Source organism: Vulpes lagopus, chromosome 2 (assembly GCF_018345385.1).
Source record: "Vulpes lagopus strain Blue_001 chromosome 2, ASM1834538v1, whole genome shotgun sequence".
NCBI lineage: Eukaryota > Metazoa > Chordata > Mammalia > Carnivora > Canidae > Vulpes > Vulpes lagopus.
Window position 1 is genome coordinate 80,914,303 of NC_054825.1, and position 26,293 is coordinate 80,940,595.

Genomic DNA, 26,293 nt, shown 5'->3' on the forward strand with positions numbered 1-26,293 from the left:
GAACACAGAGATCTTTTTCTACCATGGGAGGTAAGAAATAACGAGAGAGTTGACGAAGTGAGTGACACTCACACTCAGGTCTCCTCTCGCACAAGCTTCTTCGAAGGCCCTGGGGAGCCTAGTGATCAAGTCACATAGTCACATGATTTTGTAGAACTTGCAAAAGATATTTTAACTGCAATCTGTTAAGACATTCTTTCCACTTGGCCCTTACCCTTTTCCTTGTAGGAGGCAGCTCTGGTGGGCCCCAAGCCTTGGAGATCTACGTAAAGGGAATTTGTATGGTCAGTTTGGGTTTATTAAGACATATGTTCATGGTTTGCAATCACTTCTGTCATGCCAGTCGTCATGGTACAGGAAGAACTTGCAGGAATTGTCCTGTTGGGCCACCGCACTCAGCTTAGGACACAGAGAGGGCTGGCGCACTCACTATGTGTCCTGTCAGCCCTAGTGATGACATTTGTGGGTAGTGGGGAAGAAACAAGGTCTGGAATGTATAGACTCAAAAGTGGATCCATGCAAAACTCTTCCAACCATCAAACAAGTAAAACTGCAGGCTCGAGACTCAGTTCTCTCCAACACATGGTCTAAATGAACATTCTCTGTGTTCATTAATAGCAGTCCCACTATTAAAGAATGTTCCATAAAACTCAGGATAAGCCTCTACCACTAAAACAAGAACAAACTGGTTACTGAGTGTTGTCAACTCAAAGATAACGCCTGGGAGGCTCAGCAGTGGAGCCTCTGCCTTTGGCTCAGGGTGTGACCCCGAGGTCCTGGGATCGAGTCCCGCATCGGGCTCCCCGCACGGAGCCTGCTTCTCCCTAGGCCTGGGTCTCTGCCTCTCTCTGTCTCTCATGAATAAATAAATAAATAAATAAATCTTTTAAAAACAGAAAACAAAGATGAGCCCTCCACACAAGGAATTTGGAAAGCTCTGAAATCTCACAACTCGTGTTATGAAAGACAGTGGAGAGATGCTAAGTTTGACGAAAGACACGAGGACAGCAGGGGGAAGCGGGAGATGCCGCTGAGGAAGGCGAGGCCGCCCCCGGGAGCCGGAGCGCAGCACGCAGAGCTGCAGGGTGGCTGGTGCGCAAGGGCCAAGCCCAACTACAGGGACGGTGGGGCAGGCTGCGTACTCTCCAGGACCGCGGCCGGTGGGCTCGGAAGCGGCGCGGTGGGATGCGCGGCCTGAGCGCTCGTGATCAGCCGTGAGGGGCGGCTCTCATCCGCTCGGCACCCAGGGTCCTGCTCTCCTCGACGCACTCTGCTTCCCACGCACCTTCTGTTCCCTCCCAGTCTCTGTGTGGACTGAGTCACCGAGCACAGGAAGGTCAATCCTGGTCGCCCGGAGAGATGACTGTCACACCGCCAATGACTTTTTATCAGGAGCGATGGCTTTCACTGAGTGGACCAAGCCCCAGAGCTACCGACCACCTTTCTACTGACAGGGCTGAAGCCAACCCCTGGGTCAAGGGAAAAGTAGAAGAGCACCTAGGGGGCAGGGGCGGGGGCTGGCCTCGGGGCCACCGATGACCAAAGGAGGCTAGTTTGCAAGGCTGCTAAATTGACAAATGCTTTGAGGATTCAGCAGATTTTTAATTGTTAAATAAACTACGAAACTAAAGAAGTAATTCTCTACCACCATTACAAAATTAGAATCTGTTTTGGCAACCTAAATTTGCACACAAAATGAAAAAAAAAAGCCATTACTGTGACTAATTACTCTTTACTACCCTTTTCAAAGATAGATCAAAACACCCTTTAACAAATGTCAATTCAATTTTACTGCTAAAGATTAGCAGCAGGTGATAAATGGGAAACACAGTGTCCCTAAATACACAGTGAAGCAGAGCAGTTTAATCTTCACATATCTAAGAAGGGAAATTTATTCAGAACAAATAGGAACATAAGGCATGAAACTACTAGGGAAGTGAATAAAAAGTATCTGATAACAGGCTGATGAATACAAATATGCTCCGTTATAACCGGCGGAACTGCTGCTAAAAACAACCATCCAGCCAGTCCTTTCTCCCCAAGCGCTGCAGATCAATTGTCTGCTTGAGACCTACCAAAGGAGTCCTACAAATGCACCAGCATCTTGAACAGATTAGAAAAAAGAGTCCTAATAGGACAGGAAGTCCTCAAGACAATAGAAGAAAATTAACAAATGCCTTCCACCATTTTACAAATAAGCTGCTATCTCTCTCGGTCCCTCTATCTGTGCTTTCCTCATCTTTTCGGAACAAGCAGAATCGTGTTCCAAGGTCAAGAAGACCTTATTAGGGGAATAAAGATTCGATTCGGGATAGCGCCTTGATACACAGCCACTCAAGACACGGAAGTACAGTATGACACTAGTACCATTTGGGTCCATCCAACAAAGAACCACTTTGGTAATTCTTAAAGACAGCTGATTAACTAAAAACTAATTTTAAGTCCAGTTTAATTAAGCCAAGTAATTCGGGTCCTAGACATAAAGACTTTCTACAAAAGAATGTTAGCATGAATAAAATATACATAAATTACAATCCATGAATCTTTACTCAAAGACTTTTTGAATAAAATATTCCCTCTTCCTTTCACATGAAACAGCCTACAGATATTTTCTCGCTAACTGTAGCATGCTATAGGAATAGTCACTATGGACCCAAAATCAAGATTATCACATTAAATATGAAATTCTGAATGAAAAGTAGTGTGTTATAATTTAAGAAATTCTGAGGACTGCATGATAATCATGATGACCAAGGCTTCATGATTTTTAAATATTCTTTTTTCTTCTCTAGGCAAATCCTGTAGTTTAGGTGCATACACCACCTACTCCTTAGGAATAAAAAGAAGTTACAATTTTCCATTGGTGCTTTTCTCTCAGAATGACTACCACTGACAGGTACGGCACAAACAATAAGCACATTATTTATAGTCTGAATCATAAACCTTTATCCCTCTTCACTTAAAGAGAGGCAGCTTTCTAAAACTTTCAAAAATTTAAATATTTAATTCCATATATAGGATCATCTGTGTGGGTTTATTTTGCAGTTATTTCACTCAGCACATAATCATCAAATTAAAAGACCTTTTAAAAGGTCCCTTTCATTTATTTATTTGCAAAAATCAACTATGCTAAATATTTTCACTAAATTCATTAAATAGTATTATTGCAGCAAAACTAAATATTTCATTTCAAGTATTTTCAATTTCATCTTCCTTTTCTTAATAAAGAGCTTGACTGGGGCACCGAGGTGGCTCAGTCTGTTAAGCATCCAACTCGGTTTCAGCTCAAGTCATGATTTCAGGGTCGTGATACAGAGCCCTGCTTTGGGCTCTGCATTCAATGAGGAGTCTGCTTCTCTCCCTCTCCCCCTTCACCACCTCCCAGGTTGTCCACTCACTCGCTCTCACGCTCTCTCTCTAAAATAAATAAATCTTAAAAACAAAAGAGTTTGATTACTGGAATTCATGTAGTAAGCAGAATACAAAATCCAATTGGTTAGAAGTTCCCCTTCTCACAATCAGAAGTATAGCTAACTTGCAACAGAGAAAATAGCTCATCATAAACAAAATAATCCCTCTAACCCAAGAGAATCTTCACACTCACTTGGATGAGATTGATCCTGAGATGGCACTGATCTCCAGAAAAATAAATCACAATGAGAAGCATTATCCAGCATCCTATAAAGTTAGTTTAAACATAGTCCCAGCATGTAAAAAAAACTAGAAAATGGCCCAGTTGATGAAGAACATCTTATCAGGTGAAGATGCAGACCATTAAGAGTAGCATTAGATGTTACAGACAAGCTATACCTACTGATGCAAATGAGCAGAAATATGAGAAATAAAAACAAGTTTTGAGAACTTTTGGTCCACTTGGTAATATATATTACTTATTAAGATACAACCAATTTGGCAGTTTTTAACTGCATTTCCAAATCAACAAACTAGTTTGGAGTCTCCATGTCTACCAGTGGATACACATATTGAAAAGTCATAGAGCAATCCTGTCAGTTACATGGGCAGGCACTGAAGACAAACATAGTTCCCAAGACAACTTGACACACATTGTCATTGCAAAGCATACGTTTCTAGAAGATTACTTCTATGAGGAGGTTAAACTGCAAAAGGAATGATATAAAACATGAGGAAAAATGATAGTCTTCTTAATTCAGAACTATTTTTAAATTGCAGCTCTCAACACATGCGTGGTTTGTTGAATCAATTTAATGGGTATCCGTGTTTTCAGATGAAATAAATAATAAAATATATCAAAGACACTGCATAGAGTGAATGAAAGATATATTTCATGAATATTTTATTTCTGGTGTGTGTGGGGAAGGGTAGCTAAATAAACTATTTTTTACTTCGCTCCTGTTCAAAAAGTTTGAAAGCCACTGCCTCAAACATTGCCTTTACAAGACAGAACATGAGTAATCAGGGCTTGAGATGAAGGAAAATGTGGAAGGATCGTGGTCCTTCTCATACCCTGGCAGCTCCAGAATCACAAAGGTTACTCTACGCAAATCCCAACCTATTATTCTGACATCCAGTTTTAATATGTGGGGTTTTTTTTCTCACAGCCCAAGCAATTTTCTGACACCAGTTGTGTGTCCTACAGTTCAACCCACCTCTGACACTATCTACCCAGAGATATCATCACATTCCATAGGTTAAGGACTCAGTCCCAAAGACATTCAAATGTCAATCACAAGCATAAAGTTATTACTTATGCTTCTGATCAACTGGTTAATAAATTCGAGGTCCCAGGACACCCTCCCATACCCACCACACAGGTTAGATTAATTAACTAAAACAGCTCACAGAACTCAGTAAACCATTTTTCTCTCTAAATCACTGGCTTATTACAAAGCATATAACACCAGAACGGCAAGATAAGAGAGATGCATAGGGCAAGGTATGGAAAGAGCACAGAACTTCTGTGCTCTCTGAACATGCCTCGCTCCCCAAATCTCCACAAGTTCACCAACCAGAAAGCTCTCCAAACCCTGTCCTTTCGGGTTTTTATGGAGGTTTCACTATACAGGCATGACTGATTAAATCCTTGTCCATTACCAATGAATTCAACCCCCCAGGCCTTCTCCCCTCCCAACCCTCTCATCACAAAGTTGGTTCTCCTGGTGACCAGCTCCTATCCTTAAGTGTGCTCCAAAAGTCATTTATCTCATTAACATAATAAAAGATACTTTTAGAGTTCTTAGCACTTGGGAAATATTAAGGCACTCTATACCAGAAATGGAGACAAAGATCAAATACATACATTTCTTATTATGAATCACAATATCACACAAACACACTGTGTCCCTAGAGAGGAGTGGAATATATTCCCAAGACAGCCCTCTTCTCTCTCTGTTCTGCACATTGCTGGAGTATGATCGTCTTTTGGAAGTAGCAACAAGGCTGTAAAGCTCTAAGATAACATGGTTGGAACTGAGCAATCTGTCCAGCTTTGTGTGGAGCTGCAGAGAAAACTTAGGCGATCACAGGACAACCCTACAGTGGCCAAGAACAGCATTCCATGCTTCAATAATCATGACAAGATGGAGAGCTGCAGAGAGGAAGCCAGTTATCACTACGACACAATGAACATCCTGCCCATATCTCTATCAAATGGCTGTAAACCTGGCAAGCCTAGAATGCAGAAGAAAAAGAAAATCTTTCTTCTCAACTATGACATTCAATCTGTTAAAATGACTGCTTCCCCCACACACACAGATTCAACCCATTGTCATTATCTTTACAGAACTGATTAGATGTTGCCTGCAATACAGTCACTTTGTAGCATGACTACAACATACATCGACACACTGGCTGCGATGAAGGTCTCCACAAGACACCGTCCTTTTTGGGGATCCCTGGGTGGCTCAGCAGTTTAGCGCCGCCTTCAGCCCAGGGTGTGATCCTGGAGACCTGGGATGGAGTCCCGCATGGGGCTCCCTGCACGGAGCCTGCTCTTCCCTCTGCCTGTGTCTCTGCCTCTCTCTCTCTGTCTCTCATGAACAAATAAATAAATAAAATAAAATCTTAAAAAAAAAAACTGTCCTTTTTTAAAAGCTACAAGAAATCAAAAGGCAGTTCTACTACAACTAAATTATATAGTCAGAACACTATCTCCTCTTTTAGAGTTAAGGCAACTAAGAAAAGGAAAATCTTTACTCTCAAGGAACCAAATGGCTCCATCTCCAAAATAACCTCAAGGATCCAAACTTGCCAAGATACTTACGAGGTGATTTCTCTTTTCTTTTTTTTTTTTTTTTTTTTTTTTTAATTTTTATTTATTTATTTTTATTTATTTATGATAGTCACAGAGAGAGAGAGAGAGAGGCAGAGACACAGGCGGAGGGAGAAGCAGGCTCCATGCACCGGGAGCCTGATGTGGGATTCGATCCCTGGTCTCCAGGATCGCGCCCTGGGCCAAAGGCAGGCGCCAAACCGCTGCGCCACCCAGGGATCCCAGATTTCTCTTTTCTAAAAAGATAAAATAAAAATAAAACATAGAACAAATACATTAAATGTGCAATCCTGTTAAATGTATATAACCAACACACTTTTAGGGCCACACATAACTTTAAACCTTTTAACTTTAAATTCCCTCATAATGACAGAAAGGATTCTAAAAGTATTCAGAAGAGAAAGCAGTGAAGCCTCATTCAAAATCCTATTTCATAAAAAAAAAAAAAAAAGAAAAAGAAAAGAAAAACACTGAATCACTAATAAGTGAATTCCACTTTGAAGACTTGGATGACAAGTTATTAAGACAGATCAACCAGCTTAGATCCCAGTTATCAAACATGTTTAAAATTAAAAATCAGTTTCAGCAAAAGGAGAGGGCAAATCCATAATGATAAAAGATAGGTTTAAGAAAAGGAATTTTCATTACTAAAGAAATCCCTTTTTTTCTCATGGCTAAGGCTCAATCTACTACTTAGCAAAAACACCTAGTGAAATTAAAATAACACATTTAAAAAGATCTTCAGGAGTTGTATTTCATGCAATTCTTTTAGAAACCCAAAGGAATGGAAAAGAGCTTGCAGGGGGCAGAGGGTGTCACTATCTACATGTTCGTCTGGTTCTGTTGTTTGGATTGATTGATCTCAAAATAACCTTGAACAGCCGTTCAGAGCAATACCAAGCATCAAGCTGGTCCCCTTTACTGCAACCTCTTTGTTAAGTAGACTCTCAGCAGCATATTAACGTCCACACTAACAAGGAAGACTAACTGGTAAATTATGGATATATTTAACTTTTTGCATTGTAAAATCAATACACTACAGAAGCAAATACTACGCATTTACCTAGGATCTTGGTTACACAGTAGCTCAAAAAGGAAGTAACTCAGTGAAAAGAACATGGGCTCTAGTATCAGAAAGCTTAGGTCCGAACTCCAGCTCTACCACCTTCTGATTATGTAACTCTGGAAGCTACCCATCTAAACCCTAAATCTCAGTCTCCTTAGCTGTAAAGGGTAAATGAGAAGATCTACTTAATAGGGTTGAGTAAGAATTAAATAAAATCACGTATGGAAGGCAGATAGTACACTGCCTGACACATTATAGGTCTCAAATATTATTTACCTTGAAAATAATCATGCCCATCTCAAACCCCAGAAAGTATTTCTGATTTTCAATTCATTTACCTAGGAAGAGAAGGAACTGAAGCATAGGTCACTAAGGTCCCTTTCAGAAGTGATGTGACCCACTGAAGTGCTAGGATTCCATGGTAATAATGTACAACAGACATGATTATTGTACTGTGATGGCTACATTTTCTCCTATTTTGAACCACAAATTTACAAACGGAAAGTTCTGAAACAAAGTGAAGAAAGCACTTTGTCGTAAGTTGCCATAAAATAATTTTCGAGAGGAGCACCTGGCTGGCTCAGTCAGTTGAGCATCTGACTCATCAATGCAGCTCAGGTCAAGATCTCAGGGTTGTGGGCAGCCCAGGTGGCTCAGAGGCTTAGCGCCTGCCTTTGGCCCAGGGCGCGATCCTGGAGACCCGGGATCGAATCCCACATCGGGCTCCCGGTGCATGGAGCCTGCTTCTCCCTCTGCCTGTGTCTCTGCCTCTCTCTCTCTCTCTCTCTCTCTCTCTCTCTATCATAAATAAAAAAAATAAAATAAATAATTAAAAAAAAAAAAAAGAATCATTCCCACTAAAGTAAAAAACAAAGATGTCCTCCATCCCTGCCTCTATTCAACATCATGCAAAACCCAGTGTGGTAAGAAAAAGAAGTCAATGGTTCAAGAAGTAGATAGCAAAAAACAAGACTGGTCCTGTCCACAGACAGCACGGTTGACTACATGGAAAATGCAAAAGTATCTACAAATTATAAGAATTCTTGAGAGTTCACTGAGGTTCCTGAATCCAATGTGTTCCACTGATAACTAGAAAATATAATTGACCAAAAAAAAAAAATCCTATGCACCATATCAACACAACTATAAATCACCTAAGAATAAATACACTAAGATATGTCAAAGCTTCTTGTGGAAAAAAAGTTGTAACATTTTATTAAAGGATATAAAAAAAAAACCTAAATAAATGGAATAATGTGCCAATCAATGTGGCTAGGAAAACTTAATGTCATAAACAAGTCGGGTCTTCTCTCATTACTTGTAAATGCAAATCCAAATGAAATCCTTAAGTTTGGGGTTTTTAGTGTGTGTGTATTATTTAACAACCTATTCCTAAAATTCACATGGATGAAGAACAGTTAAGAAGAGCCAAGACAGTTTTAAAGAATAACAAATTGGGAGTCTTGCTTTCTCATATATTAAGACTTATTATATAACTATAATAATTAAAGAGTGTGGTATTAGTGCAATTAAAGATAATGCAGTGATTTAAAAAAAAGAGAGAGAGAGAGAGACTCCAGAAACAGACCCTTATGTTTTGATTAAATCCATGGGGAAAGGATAGCTAATTCAATTAATGATGCTGGGGCAACCGATTAGCCATTTGGAAGAAAGGAAAATAAAATCCTGCTTTGGGCTGAATCATATCCTTCTAAAATTTGTATGTTGAAGCCCTAGCCCTCAGTGTGGTAGTGTGTGGAGATGGGGCCTTTGGGAGGTGATTAGATTTAGAGAAGTCATAGGGTGCCCATGATGGGGTTATTAGTACCCTCACAAGGCGAGACACCAGGGAGCTACCCGTGTTCTCTCCCCCATTCCCCACCATGTTAGGACACAGAGAGAAGCTGACCACCTGCAGTCCAAGGACAGCTCTCACCAGAAACCTACGATGCTGGCTGGCACCTTGATCTTGGACCTCTAGTCACAAGGACTGTGAGAAATTAAGTTTGTGGTTAAACCACCCAGTCTGTGCTATTCTGTTATGGCAACCTGAACTAATACACAGGTCTACTTTATAAAAATGTAAAAAAAGAAAAAGAAAAAAGAAAAAAAATCAAGCTAATTAAATAACTACATACGAAAAAAATCAAGAAATTTAAAGAAAAGGAAGTAAGCATATTCATACGATCTTGGGAGAAAAGAAGGATTTCTTAAAGCAATATATCAGAAACAACAAAGGAAAAGCTGGTAAATTTGGTTGCTATAAAATTTACAAGTTGTGTTCAACAAAAGACACCATGGCCCAAGAAAAATATAAGCCATTCTCTTTTTGCCATGTGAGGGGACAATGAGAAGTCAGGGGAGCCTTGGAGAGGACCCTCAGAAGAACTGACCCTGCCAGTGTGCCAACTGTGCACGGGCCAGCCTCCAGCACTGTGAGGAATGAGATTCTGTTGTTCTGAGCTGCCCAGTCTGTGGTGCTTTGTCATAGCAGCCTGACTGGACTAGGGCAAATGAGAACAGATTTTTTCTTTTTTTCTTTTATCGTTTGTCCATTTTGAGTCCTATCTGTAAAATACTTATCCAATTCAGGATCTCAAAGATTTTCTCTGGTTTCTACCCAGAAGTTGTAGCCTCGGTTAGAAATCCATGATCCATTTTGCTTTATTTTATTAAGTGTGCAAGGTCAAAGAAAAATTAATATGTCATTTTAAAGGAGAAAATATTTTCTCAAAAAAAATTAACAGGTCATTTTAAGGGAGAAAATATTTTCTCATGTTACCAATAAAAAAATTAACACCTTAGTTGTGGGGGTGCCTGGCTGGCTCAGTCAGTTCAGCATAAAACTCTTGATCTCAAGGCTATGAGTTCAAGCCCCACATCAGGCACAGAGCTTACATTAAGAAAAAAATGAAAAAAGTAAAAACAAAAAAAAATTAACATCCAGTTCTAGAATATACAAAGAACTCCTACAAATCAAAAGTGCTTGCATTTATCCAGAACCTCTTTGCAGCACTTTATTAATCAACACGCCATACTGCGTTCAGTCTCCTACAATTGAGAATGTGTAAATCGCATGATTGGAATAAACAATACAGTTGCAACTTCAAACAAGCTCTGATGTCTAACCACAGAATCACATTTCCCGCCAAACCCACAGCACCAGATACGGCTGCTGCTTGTAACCCCACTGTCACTAAATCCTCGAGCCTTCCAGCAGCCTTCCACTCTTCCCTCTTCTTCACTACAGTATCACTGGATTGTGGTCACCAGAATTTTGATCTGATTTTAATAATCAACTATAATTCATGTATTGCCAGAGGTTAAAATGACATCGCGTTAGGACTAGAAATCAATATTAGTTGTCATCTGTGGAGTAACACGTACAACTGAATAAATTATGCTAAGGACAAAGTCCCTTAGAGAGGTAAACTCTAAAGCCACAATAGAGAGAGAGAAAGAGACCCATAGAGATCACTGCCACACTGGAAAGGTACAAAATGTATTGGAAAGATTTTAAACTAGGAATCAGGGAAACTAAATTCCAATCTAAACCCTGTAATGTAGCTATTCATTACATAATGTAATATCCCTAATCTTCAGCTTTCTCATCCTTAAAAATAGGATGAAATGATCGTTAAAAGTTCTGGAAATTCTAGGGGCACCTGGGGGGCTCAGTCGGTTAACCATCTGCCTTCCGCTCAGGTCATGATCCTGGCATCCTGGGATGGGGCCCCACATAGCAGGGAGCCCTTTTCTCCCTTCCCCTCTGCCTGCTGCTCCCCCTGCTTGTGCTCTGTCAAGTGAATAAATAAAATCTTTTAAAATAAAGTTCTGGAAGCTCTAAGATTCAATGTATAACCCCTTTTCTACAGTTAGAGAAACTGTGGTAATAACTGGAAATAACTTGGACTACACAAATCAGCATCTCTGTTTCCTTTTAACAAGCTCAAAAAACCATTAAGGCACTTGCAACCTCTTCAAAATCAAGTCATACTGAGTATTTCGACAGAACAACTTCATCTTATTTTTCCTCTTCTCAACCAACCTTTCGGTCCCTCCCTATGTTCTGACTTGCAAATACAGTGCTATGAGTTACTGACTGGTGGGACAGCTCATCCCCAGGGTGTCCCCCACGGTCAACTCAGACCCCAGGGACGCACCGGGAGCAGTGAGGGAAGAAAGGGACACCCACCTACCCAGCCAGGTCAGCCAACCAACCCTGGCCATCAACAGGGTGACAGGTGTCACAGATGGCCCTTACATCCTTTCTACAATTTGTTCTACAGAACATTAGCCCTGCAAGATGCTCTAAGAAAAAAGAATACCACAAATGTTTCAGAAATGCTTCCTGTTGTACCTCATTCCTGAGTAATTCACAATGAACATGCAAATATTAAAGGCTCTGAGAAGCCCTAAAGAAATCTGATTTATATTGTTGAATCTAGGGTTTCTCAACTCAAGTAATCACAAAACTCTTTTTCCACAGAATTTCTATTAACGCTCTATAAAACTCATGCTCCAGTTTGGAACATGCTTGCTTAAGCATAATATTTAATTCAAACACTTCTAAACTGAAACTGATTTTTGTTGCTTTGTTTTTTGCTTCTGACATTCTGTATCACTCAGAGAATCATTTACTAAGTAATAAGTTCTAAACTGTCCAACATCCAACTGTTCAAAATTAAACAAACATGTTGTAAGGCTTTCCCTCTGCACACGCACCTGAGACCTACCAATCAAAGAATATGGTCATGTGGGACAGAAACCACCAGCTCTCTGGTCCAAGTACATAAATCACAATTACCCTGTCAGAGAATATCTTACATCTATTCTTGCCTGGTTGTTTTAGTTTTAGTTTTGGTCACTGCACAGTTTACATTTAAAAAACAAAACTTTCAAGCAAAAAGGTAATTGAAACACAAAGTGAGAATAATTTAAATCACCAGAAAGGAGATTTAAAAACTGAAAATGGACAAGTCTTAAGATACTCTGTATAAAAGAAGAAAACCCCAACCCATTCAAGAAACAACAACAGTGTAAAACTTAACTTGGCATTCTTTTTTCTTTAATATTTTATTTATTTATTCATGAGAAACAGAGAGAGAGAGAGGAGAGGCAGAGACACATGCAGAGGGAGAAGCAGGCTCCATGGAGGCAGCCCCATGTGGGGCTCGATCCCAGGTCTCCAAGATCACACCCTGGACTGAAGGTGGTGCTAAACCGCTGAGCCACCCAGGCTGCCCTTAACTTGGTATTCTTACTGAAAATGTAAATCACCACGTGACTATGGACTTAGATTCCAGCAAGATGGGGACAACGCTAGCAAAAAGTAGAAGGCTTTGTTAGCCATCTATACACTTCAGTTTTTCATCATTTGCTTTCTTGACAGTAAGTGCTCTTTCTTCCTCCTAACCGTGTCAAAAAAGAACAAAGAAACAGCCTATCCTAAAATACCATTATCAAAAACACTTGGTCCTAAGAGACTAGCTAACAAAATGGTGTTTTTATCAAGTAGTCTTACAAATCCATTCTAGGAATCATGGAACACAAACCATCAGGACATTTGAAGAGTTACCGTCAAATCTTGAGAAAAAAAAAATTCACAATAAAGATACCAAATCTGTCCGCAAACTCAGTTTTACTACATCCACTTACAGCCATCATTAGATATGAAGGAGTTGGGGGGGAAGACACTCTTTATTAGCTCCCCAAATCAAGTCCTATGATTATTTAATTATGAAATCACATTTTTCTTTACATTAATCCATATTCTTCTTGCTATCAAATTCACATTCACCATCCTCCTTTAAGTTCCCATTAAAATGTAGCTCATTCAGGAAGACTTCAACACCCCTACTAAATGCCTATGGTACTGTTTAAAAGTTTTTTTATTTTATTTTTATTAATGAGAGACACAGAGAAAGAGAGAGACAGGCAGAGACACAGGCAGAGGGAGAAGCAGGCTCCCTGCAGAGAGCCTCACGTGGGACTCGATTTCGGGTCTCCAGGATCAGGCCGCTGAGCCACCCAGGCTGCCCCATGGTACTGTTTAAAGATCAAGTTGTGCTTTGTAACACGCTGCTTTGGGAAGATGTTCATCTTCGTGTGTGCATGAATTCTTCTAAAAGGCATCATCCTGAGGATTCCTTTTGTAATTCAGAGCTTCTTGGGTGCTTCCACAAAGTACTCCTTTCATCAGAGGAGCTACCACACAACCAAAATTTACTTGAAGTCTTCTGTTTTCCCTTTAAAATTTATTCAAAATGTAAGATTCAACACCATAGTGCATTTATTTTAACATAAAAATGTTTAGTGTTAGTGAGGATGGGGAGACATTGGAACCCTTGTGCTCTGTTGGTGGGACTGTAAAATGTTGTGACAGCTATGGAAAATGGTATAGAAGTTCCTCCAAAAATTAAAAATATAACTACCATATAATCCAGCAATCCCACTTCTGGGTGCATATCCAAAAGAATTGAAAGAAGAATTTTGAAGAAAAATTTGCATGCCCATGTTCATGAGAGATAAATGGATATATATAAAATGGGATATATACACATCATGGAATATTATTCCTTAAGAAGCAAGGAAATTTGTCACAGGCTGTGTGGATGAACCATGAGGGCATTAAGTGAAATAAGTCACTAAAAGACAACTACTGCGTGACCCTTCTTAGAGGAGGTATCGTAGTAGTCAAGATTACAGAACAGAAGGAAGAATTGTGGTTACCAGGGGTTGGAGAATGGGAGAAAAGGAAAATGTTTTCTAGAAAGTATAAAGCTTCAGATTTGCAAGAGAAAAAGTCCTAGAGATCTGTTTCATCACAGTATGAATATACTTAACGCTACTCAACTAGAAACTTAAAAATGATAGTAAGATGGTAACTTCTGTGTTATGTGTTTTTACCACAATTTTGTAAAATGTTTTTAATCACTTGATTTGTCCCAAATCTGCTCTGCAAGTAAAAACTGGTGTTACCGTATTTACTCAACACACACACGCACACACGCACACGTGCTTAACAGAGTTGCCTCAAAGTCCCCCACAGCTCTGAATGTGGCTCCCAGAACCAAACCTACTCCTCTCCCATCCTCTGCGCAATTCAACAGTTATCAAGCGACTACACTGGGGTGACCTCAAGGGAATATCAAAGTTAACTGAGCCATGGTCCGTCCCCTGAGCAGATGGGAGAAACCGCGGGCACCTAGTTCAGCTCCATCTCCTCGGTGAACTGGCCGCATGTGCAGTTCCCCCCAGCGACCTGCTGAATGGTAGGGGAAACGTGGTGGATTCTTCAGACTGCTGTTCCTCTGGATCAAGTCTCAGGAGAGTAAACCCAAAGAACAAGACCCACGCAAGGGATGAAAGTCAGTGTAAATTCAAAAACATTCAATTAACCCAAAGTTCCTTATTCAAAGAGAAAAAGCTTCCAGTCAAGATGGGGGACGCGCCCTTCCAATGAAACAAACACACAGGAAATCCTTAATTCACGGCAGGAATGGATGCTCCCAGCAACCAGAGCCAGCAAAGCTGTCCAGTGAGACAAAAATATGCGACTCACTCAAATGGGAGACTCATGGCTGAGGGAACCGTAGGAAACTATTAGTGCAGACCCCACTTTACCCACCAGGCCAGTCGGGCCTGCTCTGGGCGAGGTCCCAGGAGGAGCGCACACGGCTGCCCCCAGCAGTGGTGACTCGTGTTCCTTCCTGGCCGGCTTCTGTGCCCACTGCAGTGTCGGCTGCGACGCGGACCCTAGCACAGCGCCTCTGGGTACAACCGCACAGACAGTCCGTAAGAACGAGCTTCACGCGGGAGGTTTATGTCACCTCAGAAACGGCTTTACTCCCAGGGAAACTGATAACGGGGAATTACGGGAAAAGCTGCTTTTCCCCGACCCTCAGTGCCTCCACTTAGGCCTTCGTCTTTCTGGCTCACCGCAAACACTCCAGCCCCCTCGCACCAGCCATCCCAGTCGGCATCGGGTAAGGCCTCCGAACTCCGGACCGTCCACGGCTCTCCCCTGCTCCAAGTCTCCAGCGGCCCACAGAGCCTTCAGGGTCTCCGACATGGCATAGGAGGCTATTTACCATCTGGTCCCTGTAGGACGCATTTTTCTCAAAGATCTTTATTTTTAAATAATTTCATACTTAGAAATGTTACAACTCCTTACCCTTTTCATCCAAATTCAGCACTTTCTAAACCTAGGACATAACCTCAGTGACAGCAGGAACTATGTATTTGACTCACATGTGCCTGGCCCTGAGGTGATATTCAATAAATTTGTGGGAGAAATCGATCAGTAAGTGAATAGAGCAGGAATTAATGAAGGGCCCACTTTCTGGTTAAACAGAGTGGGCTGAATGCAAATGTTACCTCTGCTCCCCTCCTGAACTTTCACTAAGATAACAGATAAAGACACTTTTTTAAGCATAAATCTGTACGGACAAAGATAAGGGATGACAGTAGCCAAGGGGGCGGGCATGGTGGGGGTAAATGACCCAGGAGTCCTAAGAACATGAATCCTAGAAGGCAACCCAGAAGGCACAGGAATGAGGCACAGGTATCTCTGAAGAAGGGGTGCAGGGAGGGCGGCAAGAAGAAAGGACGCTGAGCAAATCTATTAGACTCCAAAGATCTGCTGCCCAAAAGGACACCCTCATGTAACGGACCCTCCCTCCAACAGCAGCAAAAAAAACTTCTCCAGGAAAATTAATTCAACTGTTAGCAGGCAGCTTCTCTGTGCCAAGCTCAGCCCTAGAGTCCCAAAAATCTAAGGAAACAAAGTTAAGGCCTGCCCCAAGGAACTTCCATTCTAGTGGGGGGAAATGAGCAAGTGCATCAGCGACAGACCAGATGTGAGGAACCAGTGTGGAGCAAGGGCAGAGCACAGGAATGCAGTGTGGTTCTTGCTACAGAGCAGAAATTGGAAGGAAGGGAGGGACGGAGGGAGAAAGGAAGGAAGTTAGGAGAGAAAGGAAGAAAATAAGACATGCAGACATCCAGGGAAAGAACATTCCAGACTGATGGAGTTGGGTGCACAGGCCGCAAGGTAGAAGCAAACTCCAAGCATGAACAGCACGGCAGCTGACCTAGTGGGGCAGGTGAAGGGAGTGGGGTGTCAGAGATGTAATGAGGAGCCAGATTGACAGAAGGAACCATCAAAGCAACAATTCCCCTATCTACTGGCCACACACTAATTCCTTGGAGAGCTTTAAAAAATTTCCATGAGGGCAGCCTGGGTGACTCAGTGGTTTAGTGCTGCCTTCAGCCCAGGGCCTGATTCTGGAGACCCAGGATCGAGTACCACGTCAGGCTCCCTGCGTGAGCCTACTTCTCCCTTTGCCTGTGTCTCTGCCTCTGTACGTGTGTGTGTCTCATAAATAACTAAATAAAATCTTTTAAAAAAATAAAAATAAAAAAGTTCCATGAGTCTCACTCGAGTTTCTGATCTGAATTTTCATTGGTATGGGGTGTGGCTGGTTGTGAGTAGTTTTGAAATCTCCAAAGGTCTGTAAATGAGTTTCAAACCATGGAATTGGAAGAACTCTGGGCTCAAGGATGCTAAGCACAGCTGGGGAAGGCAGTGGAGGGACTCCACTGAAAACAGAAAGATTAAGTAAAAGGTGACAAACTCAAAATCTAAACTCCCAACCCCTCCAGCCTCTTTTCCCATCTATCACCAAGAAATCCTAGACAGAAAATACTGGCAGCCAGATGTACGGAGCCTGACATGGGCAAAAAGCAAACAACAAATGATCCCAGTGTGAGGCCGGGGAAACCCTGGCAGCTGGGGTGCTCCAAGTGCTTTAAGTTCTGGAAAACTGAGAGGTATATGCCAACTAACAGATGGGAAAGCCATCATGAAAAGTTAAGAGAAAAAGACAAGGAAAACAAATATCTGGAATGTGTAGATACACCTGGGGACTGTGAAATTAAGTAATTTAACCATTAAGTATAATCACTTAGAGTCCCTTGAAAATAATCAGAATAAAAATGATAGCTATGTTAGGTCTATGATGGGTGGCAAATGTGGCAATAATGAGTTTCTATGGGGCAGAAATTCCATGAGCAATTCCACTCATTTTAAAAGGTTTTTCATTTTCAAGAATGACAAAACAATTAGATATTAGCATAAGAGACCACATGCTATTTCTAAACATATCTAAAATGCTTATGAGGATATCAAATAATGTCTCTTAATTGCATATATGAGCTGTCTTGGTTGTTCTGCAAACTGATATAAAGAATCAAGCACTAAACTAATAATTTATTTTGTGAATTATTATAAAGAAAATAACAATACTTTTAAGTAATACTTTCCCAACTCTTAACAAATATCTAAAGATATTAAAAATATAAGGGGGGAAAAACCATCCCAAGACTCACAGATACAATGGTAGGAGTTTGAGACCCCCAAAAATGCATCTACAATGAAGTACAGCTTTTGAAGACTGTTTAAATATGACCATTCAACTCAATTCATTTCAACAGATATTTTTAATGCCCTACTGTATGTCAAGTCTCCTGCTAGGTGCTGGGCCTCAAAGATGAAAGGCTCTGCCTCTGCCCTCAAGGAGCTCAAAAGTTGTAAGGGAGACAAACACCCAAACAAGCCATCACAACCATTGTGAGAACTTGGGCCCTGCGTAGAGAGACAGCTCAAAGGAAGGACTGCCCTACTAGGGCATCTGAGGAAGTTTCAGAAAGAAAATGACGATCAGTGAGTTTTTAAGGTAAGAGGAGAAGTTGGTTAGGGGAATAATCAGATAAACAACTGGTAAAAATCAGTATGGTGAGTTCTGAAAACTATCATTAAAAGCAGGGTGAACTTGGGGCAGAGGAAGCAAGAGACTTTGGCCAAGGCCAGATCTAGAGAAGTCCGTGAGGCATTCCTGTCTTCAGCCCCAAACCTTTGGGAAGGCCTCCAGGCGGAAGGGAGACAAATACCATTTAGCCTCCCGGATTCCGCTTGCTTCACAGCCTTCCAAAAACAACTTAACAATTAATACTTGGACCATGTCCATATAATACTCTACAGCCATTATTCTCTGAACCAAAAATTAAATAAAGACTAAGCAAGCCTTCAAGCCCCTTCCCCTTTTCCTCCTCAAAGGGTCTCTCAGCCTATTCACAAACCTGCCCTCTTCCATTCCAGCACACCTGGCTCCTGAAGGCAGCGGCCATGTTGCCCAGATGGATCCACAAAACAGGAAACCAATTTCCTTCTCCATCTACCCAAATAACACAAATTTTCAAATGGAAACTCTGCATCCATTTCTTCGGCATGTTTTCGTCTCTCCGTAACCTCCGTAATTCATAACCTCCATGCACAGTGTCTAACCCACTCTGAATGGAACAGTTATTGAGAACTACACAACTGATTTTATGTCTCCAGTTTGTGGTGAGCATAACACTGCTTTCTAGGGTTCCAGAAGAACAAAGAGTGGAGATGCAAACAAAACAAAATGACCTACAGTGCTATTACTATTCTATATCCTCTCCTACCTCCTCTCAGACTCAGACCTACAGACTATTAACCCTTTTTTCTTTTATTTCAGTCTCATCTTTTATAATTCTTTCTCAACCCACCAAACTCAAATCTCCTCCACTTTAAGTTTTAAATATCCTACAATCCATGCACACCCTTTCCATGGACTTGCCCCTCCCTCAAACTCTGCTTCTTCTCAAACTGTCTTTTAAAGATTTTATTTATTTGAGAGAGACAAAGAAAGGGAAAGAGTTGGGGGAGGGGCAGAGGGAGAGGGTGTGTTGAGCATGGAGCTCAACATAGGGCTGGATCCCACAACCCAAGATCATGAGCTGAGCTGAAACCAAGAGTCAGATGCTCAACTAATTCAGCCATCCAGGTGCCATTCTCCAACAAACTTCTTAAAATCAGTTGCCCTATGCTTCCTCCATTTTCTTCTTGCTCATTCTTCAAAACTCCTTCCTCCACTCTGGATTCTGCACTCTTCACTCCAGTGCAACTGCCCTTACCATGGTGGCTCCTATGTCAAAATTATCAGCACTTCACAATCTTCTTCCTACCATTGATCACTTCCTCCTTTAAACCTTTGCCTTTTTCCTTTCCACCACTAACTCTGTTCTAGTCTCCATCCTTCCCTCCCCAACAACCCCTCTGCACATACTGGCACTCCTAGGAGTGCCTCTCTGTACAGGTTTCCCTGAGTAGAATACTTACTACTCCTTTGGTTCTCCTCCACTGTCTAGATACCTCTATCAGGTGTTGTCACATAAGTGCATATCCATCCACTCTGCTAGCCTGAAAGCTCCTCAAAGGCAAGAACCAAGTCTTCTTCCTCTCTCTCTGTCCCCCGACCAACCTCCCCTCACTCTTTGCACGGTGCCCCAACACATAGTGTTGTCCAACAGATGTTTCTAGAATGAACAATTGGTAACCAAATGTTATTACAAATTATCTGTATTACAAATACATACACATGTGGGCAGCCCAGGTGGCTCAGCAGTTTAGTGCCGCCTTCGGCCCAGGGTGTGATCCTGGAGACCTGGGATCGAGTCCCAAGTTGGGCTCCCTGCATGGAGCCTGCTTCTCCCTCTGCCTGTGTCTCTGCCTCTCTCTTTCTCTGTGTGTCTCTCATGAATAAATAAATAAAATCTTTAATAAAAAAATACATATACATGTAATATTAAGATAATTCTGTGTATATTTCCTGCAAATTAAATTTAGCTTACATATTAACCAAATAATAATTATTGTTTTTATAGTTTATTATAGTTACCCTTATACATCCAGTTCATCCAGTCTGAAAAGCCATAAAAAAAATTACAAGGTGCTCCTTTAGCTAAAGGAGCCAGGGCCTCAAAACCTAAGTCTACTTAATGTCATAGAACAAACATCTCTAGCCTCCATAATAAGAATAAAGAAAATTTTATTATTTGGCTACTCCCAGATAAGAGAGAGAAGGGACCTACCTACCCAGTTACAGTCACCCCAAAAAATAAATAAAAAATAAGGTAGAAAAAAATTAAGATGATGATTACTTCCTGACTCTGAGGACCATGTCTATTAGTAAAGCATTATATACACAATGAATAGAAGATCATTATGAGAAGAAAATGTTAAGAAATGATCATGGTAGTGCTCTTGCACTTGATAACAGTTTGATAGTTAGACATCAAAGGAAGAAAAATGCATCTTAAAAAAATTTAACTTCATGGAGAAGGATGCCTCTATCTTTCAGAGAAGTCACTCTCAACTCCATCTATAACTTGGATAAAAAGACCCATTCCTAACCACATGCCACACACAATTCACTACTCTTCATTCAGGTAAGCACAACTCTAGAGCTCAGAAACCCATTCAATTTCAACTGCAAGATCTCCAGGTCACCCAGCGTTTACGTGTCTGGAGTAACAGAAGATGTCTGTGAGGACCAAATTCTCTCCATCTCACCCAGCTTTTGAAGTAAGAGTCTGTATCAAGGTGGCCATGGAGGGGGATCCCAAGGTGGCACCTGCCTTTGGCCCAGGGCATGATCCTGGAGACCCGGAATCGAATCCCACATCGGGCTCCCTGCATGGAGCCTGCTTCTCCCTCTGCCTGTGTCTCTGCCTCTCTCTCTCTCTCTCTCTCTCTCTCTCTCTCTCTCTCTCATAAATAAATAAAAATTAAAAAAAAAAAAAAAAGGTGGCCACAGAGGTAACAAGCAGCTCACAAGCAAGGGGGCAGAAAGATCAATATTACTTTTGTTGAGAAAAATAAGCCAGCTGTTTTCCACGTAAAAAGAACAAAAAGTTCTCATGCCTGGGTGGCTTGTTGAGTTAAGCTTCCAACGCTGATTCCAGCTCAGGTCGTGATCTCAGGGTCTTGGGATGGAGCCCAGTATTGGGCTCTGGGATCAGATCAGCAGTGCTGGGCTTGGGGTGCTCTCCCTCCCCTTCCGCTTGCAGCGCCACTGTGCATACCTGGGCCTTCTCACGCTCTCTCTCGGATGTATGGATGGATGGACGGATGGATAATAAATAAATTTTTTTTTTTTGGCTGGGTACAGTATACTTTATTGATGGTACATGACAAGGTAGGGCTCCCCAAGCCCCTCCCCTTCCTCGGGGTCTAGGATATAAATTGGAGGTCAGGAGATTCTCAGTGTGTTGGGGGATTAAGTTGGGGCAGGGACTCCCCAGCAGCTGAGGGCCTCTCTTCCTCTTGTTCTTGCTGGGGCTGGTGGTCCAGGAGGCTCTTACTCCTTGGAGGCCATGTGGACCATGAGGTCCACCACCCGGTTGCTGTAGCCAAATTCATGGTCATACCAGGAAATGAGCTTGATGAAGTGGTCATTGAGGGCAATGCCAGCCCCGGTGTCGAAGGTGGAAGAGTGGGTGTCACAGCTGAAGTCACAGGAGACAACCTGGTCCTCAGTGTAGCCCAGGATGCCCTTGAGGGGGCCCTCTGATGCCTGCTTCACTACATTCTTGATGTCATCATATTTGGCAGCTTTCTCCAGGCAGCAGGTCAGATCCACAACTGACACATTGGGGGTGGGGACACGGAAGGCCATGCCAGTGAGCTTCCTGTTCAGCTCAGGGATGACCTTGCCCACAGCCTTGGTGGTGCCAGTGGAAGCAGAGATGATGTTCTGGGCAGCCCCTTGGCCATCACACCACAGCTTCCCAGAGGGGCCGTCCAGTCTTCTGGGTGGCAGTGATGGCATGGACGGTGGTCATGAGGCCCTCCACGATGCCAAAGTGGTCATGGATGACTTTGGCCAGAGGAGCCAAGCAGTTGGTGGTGCAGGAGGCATTGCTGACAATCTTGAGGGAGTTGTCATACTTCTCGTGGTTCACGCCCATCACAAACATGGGGACATCAGCAGAAGGAGCAGAGGTGATGACCCTCTTGGCCCCACCCTTCAAGTGAGCCCCAGCCTTCTCCATGGTGGTGAAGACCCCAGTGGACTCCACAACATACTCAGCACCAGCATCACCCCGTTTGATGTTAGCAGGATCTTGCTCCTGGAAGATGGAAATGGACTTCCCATTGATGACAAATTTCCCATTCTCAGCCTTGACTGTGCCGTGGAATTGGGCCATGGGTAGAATCATACTGGAACATGTATACCATGTAGTTGAGGTCAATGAAGGGGTCATTGATGGCAACAATATCCACTTTGCCAGAGTTAAAAGCAGCCCTGGTGACCAGGCACCCTATACGGCCAAATCCGTTCACTCTGACCTTCACCATCGCCTCAGGGACGCGGCAGGACTGCACCAGAAGATGCGGCTGTCTGTCGAACGGGGAGGAGCAGAAAGCCTAAATAAAATCTTTAAAAAAAAAAGTTCACTGTAGGTTTCTAGGAGTACAGGGAACTGGAAAGTGACAAAGCACCAAGAAAACACAATATACCTTGCAACCGAGTCCCTGAGCTACCAGAGGAGGACTCCTAGGTGTGTCCTATGCCCCCTCTCCAGAGTCGCTTATCTGTCATTGGTAGCACCTGTAGCATTTGCTGGTTAGAGAGAAATTAAGGCTCATTCACTGCAACTTCAGCGTTCTCCAAACCAGACATCAATGCATTCAGTGGCAAAAAATTAAAATGAATCTCCGAAGAAATAGGAGGTTGTATAAACGATGAAACAGTATTAGCTCTTCTTTTCAAAAAAAAAAAAAAAAAATGGCTCCAAAGCAGCATAAATGAAAAGAGAGATTAAACAGATGTCAGGGTTTTGTGAACAGTTCAAGCAGACCTCATTCTCTGAGATGGTGAACTAGAGGTGGGAACGACACGGCCCCACCAAGGGAAACACCACAGACCAAAGTCTGCCAACCACCCAATAACTACATGTGAGTGCCTAACACGGCTCTTCAGGAAGAAAGCCACACACAAAGGGACACCGGATTTGACATGATCCTCGACCACGGGGCTAAAGAGGAGATGAAGCAAAACAAAGACACAACACAGACTCCCAGTTTGTTCCCATTAATTCGCCATTTACTCCTAATCTCACACACTCAACTCTTGACGTGAATGACGCCCGGTTTATCGGCATCAGCACTTCCTAATCATTACCTATCCAAGAACCCAATACAAAGTGATGCCCTCAATTTTCAGATACCATAAAAGATACTTATCACAGTATTTTTTTTTTTAAGATTTCACTTATTTATCTGTGAGCAAGTGAGCACAAGTGGGGGTGAGGGGGGCAGAGGGAGAAGCAGACTCCACGCTGAGCAGGGAGCCTGAGTCGGACTTGATGCTGGGACCCAAGATGAGGACTGAAGCCAAAGGCAGATGCACTCGACCGCACTCCACTGACCACGCCACCCAGGCACCCCAACATTTTTTTTAAACAGCACCTGCAGTCTTGCCCGTCGGAAAATACTACAGGATCCAAGCTGACCGGCATTAGAAGTACTCCGTGTATCTTTTTGCTTTGTAATTTGTTAGTTAGTGACTGAAAGGGACTATTGAAATACACTTGGGCACAGGACTCGTTGGTTGTTTTTTTAAATCCTAGATAGCAATCAAATTGTGAGGAGGAAAATACAAACGAAGGTAACTTTTTGGTTTGAGCATATAATTACATTCTTTGTTAGGAATGTAAGCAGACAAGAATCTCACTAAGTATTTGGTGCTCTATTTGCCCCTAAAACTTATCAAATCTAAAGATATAATCCACAATGTACAATGCTAACGCTGCAAAGCGCTGCAGAGGATGATAACACTCCAGACCAGTGACCTGAGCTAACCCCTGCTCCAGGGCTGACGCACTCACGGAAATGGACAGCAGCAGCATTTGAAGGAGGATCGTGAATTCTAGTTTTCCAAGAGCCAAATGAGCAGTGAGGCAGGAGTGACAGGAAGAGGATAAGAAATATGAGGACACGGAAGGGAATGGGAATTAAAAATAAAAGCACCATTTTGTTCAATTATACATATTACTTACTTGTTCAAAATCAAGCACTAGTAGTTCATCTACCTCCCAATCAGTAACTATGTTAGCTATTCCTGGGAACCAAAGAGAGGGGTCACCAGACACCACCATCCTAAACATTCAGGGACGTAACGAGACTCACCGTTACCGAAGATTCTAAGAATGGCAAGAAGTAACTGAAATAGTAAGAGACGTACTTCGTTCATTCAGCATCTTCAAATACAAAGTATTCTCTAAAAACTTAATATGAGGGGCACCTGGGTGGTTTAGTCGGTTAAGTGTCTCACTTGAGCTCAGGTCATGATTTTGGGCTCCCTGCTTAGCAGGGAGTCTGCTTCTCCCTCTCCCCCTGCCTCTGCCCCCTCTATCCCACTCATGTCCCCTCTCTCTCTAATCTTTAAAACAAAAATAAATAAAAATTAAAAATTTAATTTGAGATAACTGAAGAATAACCTATCTTTAAATTATCATTCGTTGACTATGCTGGATTTATTTATTTTTTTATTGGAGTTCAATTTGCCGACATTTAGCATAATGCCCAGTGCTCATCCCAAGTGCCCCCCTCAGTGCCCATCACCCAGTCACCTCAACCCCCCGCCCTCCTCCTTTCCACTACCCCTTGTTCATTTCCCAGAATTAGGAGTCTCTCATGTTTTGTCACCCTTGCTGGTATTTTCACTCATTTTCTCTCCTTTCCCTTTCTTCCCTCTCACGAATTTTTATATTCCCCAAATGAATGAGACTATATAATGTTTGTCCTTCTCCAATTGACTTGAATACTTCACTCAGCATAATACCCACCAGTTCCATACATGTTGAAGCAAATGGTGGGTATTTGTCGTTTCTAATGGCTGAGGAATATTCCATTGTATACATAGACCACATCTTCTTTATCCATCATCTTTCGATGGACGCCAAGGCTCCTTCCACAGTTTGGCTATTGTGGACGTTGCTGCTAGAAACATCGGGGTGCAGGTATCCTGGCATTTCACTGCATCTTATCTTGAGTATGCTAGATTTAATGTAAAATTCTATTTTAATGCTGGCCACCAAGTAACCTTTTGTGGCAATCCTGATCATTCATCATAAAGCAGCAGCAGCCTGGGGGACTGATACTGCAGGACTGTTTGCCTCCACAGTAATGAACACTTCCAGTTATTGCTTTGATGTGTCTACTTTCCCGCAGTCACTCCCCACCACCCTCACCAGGCTTGCTTGCCCCTACTTTTCCCTGCCCTCCTCAAATTTGCTAACCCCACTTCTTAGGCTCCATCTCCGGCTACTGCTATTCCCTTGACGACTCACAGCATCACCTTTGTCAACATGGTTATCTCACCAAACTCTCTGATCTGTCAGTCTGGTAGCTGAAAACACATCTTTCGGTTTATTTTAATTTGCATTTTCTTACCATGAGTGGGTTGAGCGTCTTCTCACAAGTTTAGGAGCCATTTGCATTTCTTTTTCTGTGAACAGTCTGCTCCTAGCCTTGGCCCATTTTCAATAAGGTTGTTAAAACTCATTACATATATTGGCAATTAGTTCCCTGTAATAGGAGTTAAAATCCTCTCCACCAACCCCCACCCCATGTGCCCAGTTATTTGTCTTTGGTTATGCTGTTTGCCAGGCAAAAATTCTTAATTTTTATGTAATCACATTTAATAGTCTTTTCTTTTATGGTTCTGGGTTTTACAAAATATTTAGAAAGATCTTCCCCCTTTTGATGTTAGAAAACAATGTAGCGGTGATTTGTTCTAATACTTTGATAGGGTTTTTAATTTTACACTAAAATTTTGACTCACATGGACTTTAACCTGTTACACAGTATGAGGTTTGAATCCCACTTTTTCCCCCAGATAGTGACTCTACTTGTGCTAACACTACTGATGAACAAATCCATCTTTCTCCCAATGACTTGAAATGCTTTGGAGTTTTTTGCTTATGTCATGATCCCCTGGTGCTTAGGATTTCTGGTATAATAACATTGATATAAAGTAGAGTTAAGAGTAGTTGAGACTTAAGGCATTGCTTTACAGCTTCTGAAAGGATCAAAATTTACT

At 42.1% G+C, this 26,293-nt stretch overlaps 1 protein-coding gene and 1 pseudogene across 1 annotated transcript in view; both read right to left on the minus strand.

Moving 5' to 3' along the window:
- AVEN (apoptosis and caspase activation inhibitor) overlaps positions 1-26,293 on the minus strand; it is a 168,897-nt gene that overhangs the window by 67,346 nt on the left and 75,258 nt on the right. The window lies entirely within an intron of this gene.
- LOC121484401 lies at positions 21,545-24,761 on the minus strand (annotated as a pseudogene).